The sequence below is a fragment of the Microtus oregoni genome, unplaced genomic scaffold, assembly GCF_018167655.1.
Source record: "Microtus oregoni isolate MIOR12 unplaced genomic scaffold, Mior012 000004F_ref0000308, whole genome shotgun sequence".
Classification (NCBI taxonomy): domain Eukaryota; kingdom Metazoa; phylum Chordata; class Mammalia; order Rodentia; family Cricetidae; genus Microtus; species Microtus oregoni.
The window spans coordinates 34,644,115-34,651,062 of record NW_024543063.1 but is presented as its reverse complement, the minus strand read 5'-3'; positions in this window follow the sequence as shown (position 1 = coordinate 34,651,062).

The window sequence follows — 6,948 nt, the reverse complement described above, 5'->3', positions numbered from 1 at the left end:
AACAGTGTGTGTCATGCCTCTGTCCCTTTCCTAGCTGACGGCAACGAGAGGAGGGAGATAGTTGGGGGAGCCATCGTGGGCACCACAGAGCCAGGGTGGCTCCTAGCCAGCTCTCCCTGGGCCTCCATGTTCCTAGCTGTCAGTGGAGCAATGCCACGGGAAAGGTTATTGTAACAAGTGAGTTTGGCAACTCCTGCCTGGGCCACCTCAAGTGTAGCAGCCCGGAGGAAGCACAGTGGGACTGGCGGGGGGGTCATTCACAGTTTGGCAGCACAGGCACTGACAGAAGTCAGCAAAGGCGGGCCAGGCACGGAGCCCCAGCCCAGGCCATGGGGGACAACACAATTGCATGTGACAACTTATATCAGGGGTGACCAAAAAGAGGCTATGGAGAGTGGCTGACCACCCTCCATAGATGGGTCCGCAGCCTAAACCCAAGACTTGGTAACCAGAAGTGTCACTAACACACTGGGTCATAGAACCGGCCTCCTGGGAGCCTGGGGCAGAAGCCATCACGTGCCATGTGACTGTCACTGCTCTCCTGTCAGGGACTCTAGCATAGATTCGGCTCTTGCAACACTGCTTGGAAGACCAGTTCCTGTACATTCCACCCTGCTTCTCCTAGTCAGCAGGAAGACTGTCACAGAAGCCTTGACCATCAAGGAACACAGCAGGTCTCCCTCTGACCAGGAAAGATTGGGAGGGGGAGGGGAGCAGCACCACCTCAGCTGGTGAGAGGGGCTAGACCACAACTGTGCTCCTCCCACCCCTGCCGCCTCCTGGGTACAGACCAACCTCAAGGTCAGATGCCAGCCATTCACAAATGCCTCCTAGGGAGAGTGAAGCAGATTCAGGTCCCAACTTCCGGCTCTAACGGGACTATCCCACACCAGCCTCGAAGAATCAGGGGTCTCATCCAGAATGTGGGCAGCAAAGCCACCCAGTGATGAGGAAGGCTCCAGCCGGCACCATCAGCCCGAGTAAATATCACTCTACTGGCCCAAGGCTGCGCCTTCCCAATCATAAGCCAGGAGACTGGTGCTTTGGGGTATAGCTGAGGAGCCCCACTTAGCAGAGCACGTCACACCTCCGTTCACCCACACTTTGCCCAAACTCTCCTCCAAAGTGCAGCACAGCCGAGTGGCGGACTTCAAGATCATCAGTGTTGGAACGGGTGGGCAGAGGCTCTGAGGGGACGTCCCCCTACCAGGTTCTCCAGCTTCCACGTCATTTACACAGGTACAGAATCGAGCACCTCACCACCGACTGTGCTCACTCATACCTACATCCCGGTGTGTCCAGAAGGAGACACAGGCACAGAGAGGGAAGGGTTCTCACCCAGGTCACACAACATGGTAGTACCATAAGAAAATACAAGCACAGAGCCCACTACCCACAGTCCTGTGCCTGGCACTACGCCATACCACACAGCAGTAGAGTCTGGGTAGAACAGCTCTGGAGTCCTGCTAATATCAGTGCTCACTTCCACAAACAGTTCATGACCATGTGACCCAGTGATGCTACTCTTAGATATACACAGAAGGCACTCACATGGGCTGGGAGGATGCTCAGGGGGTAGAGCATTTGCAATGCAAGCATGAGGACCTGAGTTCAAATCCCCAGCACCCATGTAAAAAGTATGGCCATGAACTCATGTAACCTCAAGCATTGCGGAAGTGGGGGTTTGGTTCAGATGTGAAGAACTCACCGGCCAGCCTAGCTGACACGGTGAGGGAGCCTGTCTCAGGAAGTAAGGGAAAGAAAGAAGACAACGCTCTGCTCTGCTCTGCCTTCCAAGTGCACACACTTTACCTCAGACGCCACATTAGTATAGTTCTGAACATATGAAAGCTTAATAATCTTTAACAGTTTATAATAAAAATAACAATTTCTGAATTGAAACTCATTTCATGAATGCAGTCCATCAGGAGTTCAGAAACTATTTTCCTGGTCCTTACATAGGACACCATATAGAGTATAACAGTTTCTGGCATGACTCAGTTTACCAAAATAGCTACAGTTTAACAAAGTAGCAAAAACAAGGAAGTTAGACATATATTCTTAAATCAGTCTCTGTTAGCCTGAACAGACCTTACGTAAGGAGAGACATTTCGCCAGACAGCTTAGGTCACTGCATCAAATATAGAAATACCTTAGTCTCTAGTTTTTAATGTTTGGTGCTCATAGCTGTGGCCCTAATTTTAACCTTTTATTTATCTATTTATCAAAATCACATATTAATAAAGTCATTATACTATCTTATAAATGTCCCAGAGCCTTATAGAATTAAATATTTTTAAAAGCTGTTTCTTAAAAATATCTACTTTTTAATTTACATTTTCTGGAAAAGTCCAAAATGTCTTTTTAAAGAAGTTTAAAATCTCACAACTGCATGCTCCTGAAAAAAAGTACCTTTTTAATTCAAGAGTAAGAAACTGAGCACAACGACAATCTGCACAAGGCAGAAGCAAACTTCACCAGGGCAAACAATTCAATGTCCTTAAAACCACCTGGGTGACTTTTATGTTACAAAGTTTGACTGCCGGCAAGATTCCTTCTTGTATATGAATGCATGAAGATGCAGCTTTAATACTTCATTCAATAAACACTGTGTTTTAAGTCCTATCTTTCATAAACAGTATTTTCAAGACAGGATGGGAATTATCATACAAAAATCCACCCAAATTTAAAAGTATCTTTGGAGACCTATTAGCTCCTTGGTTGGCCACACCTTGTGATTGTCCCTAATCAAGATGGCAGTGTAGCCGTAGGGCATCTTGCCTCTGCAACCCTAGCAAAGATGGCTTTCAGTCACGTGACTGCCTAAGGATGGCGGCAGGCCAGGTATTGCTTATATCCCAAAATACAGTCATGCCATACAGAGCCTTTAAGATTACCTATGCACAGACTTTTAACTATCAATCCTATACAAGTTTTATGTTAACTTTTTTGTTACAAGTATTACAGATTTTTAACCATACCCAATAAACTTATAAATCAATAATCCCTTTAGCTGTTTTGCTCTCTTTTCGCCCTGCTGTGCGTCTTGACCCCAGACATAGACTTGAAAAAAATGTCTTGGTCTGGAACAGGGAGAGCCATAACCTAATTTTAGAGCCAGTTTTTCAATAAAGTTAATATTATTCATACTCAAATGACATTTGACTCCCTATTACATTAGATCCACTGGCCAGACAGCTCAGAGATGAATTCTGGGTCCTGGGCCATCACTGACTGTAATAGTATCAGCTGAGCCTTAACGAAGAAACACAGAACACAGTAAGTTCACACACTCAAGGGAGACCAATCAGAAACAAACATGCAGTGTCCACATCCATACATTCAAAACAGCTAGATAAACTCTTTTACCTCCTCCGATATTGTAATTTGGGGGGAGGGACACCTTAGTGGTCACTGCTGCTGAATCCATTTCCCTACTGGCACAGTAGTGCTGACCACTGGCTTCTGTACAGGGACCCTGGGTCTTTCAAAGTTGCCCAGCATCCCCAAGTCAGAACATATAATGACAGGTACATATAACATATGACATATACATATAACATATGTACCTGTCATCCCCCAAGTCAGAACATGTAATGACAGGTACATCCACAAGACAAGACACAGAGTCAAAGCGACAAAGGCAAACGTAGAGCCAAATGACAACAGAAAACATCAGACAATGACATCTAACAGTTGGAGTCCTCTGCTTCAGGCCAAGAGACATTTACCAGGTAAGAGTTTGTTTCGGTTGTCTCCTGGCACAACCCCTGGTCTTTCTGACATCTCTGCTCCGGGCCTTTCCAAACTCTAGGTTTGGCCCCCCACGTCCTGGGATGTCCTGGCTTTGTTGCATAGTCCATGTATTGGCACCCTGCTGATGATCACCCACGGGCCTGGCCTCTCTGATACACTTGAGCATATGGGCCCCTAGTGTCCCTAGGATGCTTTCATAGCAGGTCAGAAGAAAGGGAAATTGAGACTCCAGATGAACCTCCCCAGAAATAACCATTGGGCTGTGGGACATCTCCCTTCACCAAGTACGGGAGTGCATAGACCTCATAAAGTCCTCCCCAGTCCCAGATCATGGTATCCTGGAACCAGAATCCAGACACCAGGTAGAAAAGTGTCACAGGAAGCGAAAAAGGCTTCTATGACTTACCAAAAATGCTTGCTATCTCCTGGCCATTCACTGTGGGGGGAGTGGGGAGTGGAGTTTTGGATTAATATTCCAAAGTGTGAACCACCAGGGCAGCCCACCAGCCCCAGAGGGAAGAGCATGAGCATTTGAGGTGGAAAGGTCTTTCTTATCTCACTGGGGCTTCCAAATGTTAATCCTGAGACCTGCAAGAGAAAATCCAGTTCCACAATTTTGAGCCAATTTGAAGCAAGCTTTAATTAAATACCGACAGGATGGACTCTGGTCAGATCCACTTTCTGGAATCCCAACAAGCAGCCACAAGACACATGTTGTAGGGATTTTAAAGAACAAAACCAAATGGCTGCCATTTTCCATGTGGCCTTGTTATTTTCTGGGAACTGCAACTCCCAGCATTCCAGAAAGTTACCTGGTCCTTGGACAGGTGGTGCTTACAGGCTGACTTTGCTCTTACACAGGAGCTTGGCAGGCAGTAGTGTTAAGAGCAATATGAACTATGGAGACCCAGCTCAAGAGGTTTTAGAAGGGAACAATATCAGCAACTGGGCTAGCGATCACTCTTGGGATATTTTAGCTGATTTTTGCCCTTGTCCTAAGAACATGCTGGAGGCTAAATTGAAGAGTTTCAGACTAATTTTATTGACAGAGAAGATTTCAAGACAGCCCAATATCGAGTCTATTCCATGGTTATTAATGATCACCCTTATGCAGATCTACAATGAAAAAGTACAAAAGGGACAAAAAGAAATATAAAACATACAGTTTGAGGAGAAAAAAAGGACCAGGAAATTCAGTGTTGGAGCCATGATTTGTGAGAAAGGATGGATGGAAGAAAGGAAGTGGTGCCCTCAGGGTGAGGTCCCACTCGGATAATCCTGCAATTTATGAAAGGAAGAGGCCTGAAGGGCTTTCTGCTTCCAAAAAGCATCAACAAATCAAAGATTATGCAAATGCAATTCACAGAGCCGGCCAGACTCCATTCCAAGCTGGCAGCAGAACTTGGCAGCATCAGCTGTGTGGTCCAGGCTTTAGAGTCATGAAGGATACAGGGGTAAGTACATGGGTCGTGGAATCCTCCTCTGGAAAAGGGCGCTGAGGCCAGGTGTATGGCAGCGGGGGTTTCTGCATGGAAGCCCAGAGAGGCCACCACATGTAGCTGTGAAGAAGAAGCCTGGAGTGTGTCGGAGACCTAAGATGTTGGTGGTGCCTGAAGTCATGGATGTTTGCCAGGGAGAGCATGAGGGAGTGGAGCAGCCCCAGAGAGAGGCGTGTGTCTCAGCTGGCAAAGCTGGAAGGGCAGAACCATCTAAGCCCTTTGATATCAGACATAAAGTTACAGGATTTGGAGTTTGCCCTGACAGATTCCGATCTTCCCCTGGTCCATATTTCCTCCCTCTGCTCCTACGCCTCCCTTTTGGAATAGTAATGCATATGCTGCGCCATTGTATGCTGCAAATATGCAGGGGTTGGTAACAGAGACTGTCCTGAGTCTCAAAAGAAGCTTTGGACTTTGAAAAGGTTGAGACTGAAAAAACCATGGTGGGAGAAGTTTGCCTGGAAGAACTGAAATGGGAGCCAGGGGACTCAGGGCAACCAAACGCTGAGCGGAACTTGCACGGCGAGGCTCACATTTATTATTACAGCTCCTTTGATAACAGAATGCATTTACAGGTGCAGAGAAACCTGCCTTTCAGCCTAGCACATTCAAGGTTACATAAAGCACAACGGTGCTATTTGTCTTCAGAAAACTGTCTGAGGTATGGGAACACCATCTACCATTCTCTAGAGACTCAGGAAGGTCACAGGCATTCCTGTGCTCCTCGTCACATCTGTTGGCATTCTAAATCTACTTCTTGAGAAATGTCAACACCAGATCTTTCCATGCCTGTGTCACGATTTCGTTATATCCTCATATAACATTCAGCCAAACACCGGGCACTTTTGACATCGGATTGAATGCATTTTGCATTATGATATGGCTACTAGCCTGTGGGGCCAGGGAGTAGAATGTACTGGTTTGAATGAAAACGGCCCCCACAGGCTCATATGTTTGAATCCTTGGTCTCAAGTTGGTGGAACTGTTTGGGAAGGATTAGGAGGCATGGCCTTGTTGGAGGAGCTCTGTCTCTGGGGGTGGGCTTTGAGGTTTCAAAAGCCCACGCTACTCCTAGTGTGCTCTCTCTGCCCTGTGCTTGTGGGCAAGGATGTAAGTCAGCTCTCAGCTGCTGCTCCAGCACCATGCCTGCCTGCCTGCCTGCTATGATGGACATGGATTCTAATTGTCTGAAAATATAAGCCCCCATGAACTCTTCTGTAACTTACCTTGATTGTGTGTCTCTTCACAGCAATGGAATAGTAACTAAGACACACATCTTTAGTAACTAAGAGGAGACATAGCTTGTTAACTTGAGATGGGTCCAGACTGGGTAGTTGACAGACAGCTTGGGCAGAGACACACAGGGCAGGTACTGACCATGTCACCATGAATATAGAGACTTGAAGGACACATCTCCAAGCCAGAAACACTAAGAACCTCTTGCAGCCACCAAAGGAGGACAGTAGAAAGGGCGTTCCAGAGCCTTCTGAGGGAGCACAGCCCACCACACTCCAGCTGACACTCCGGTTTTCAGTAGTATGAGAACCTATTGTCCTGAGTCACCAACTGGTGTGTCACAGTGGTCCTTCCTCACCGGGGCCCCAGGAGCCACAGGAGAAGCAGAGCTCAGTAGGCAGCTAGCAGGTAGGACCATCCATTTCCCCTGCACCTCTTTGATTCAAGAGCCCACAGG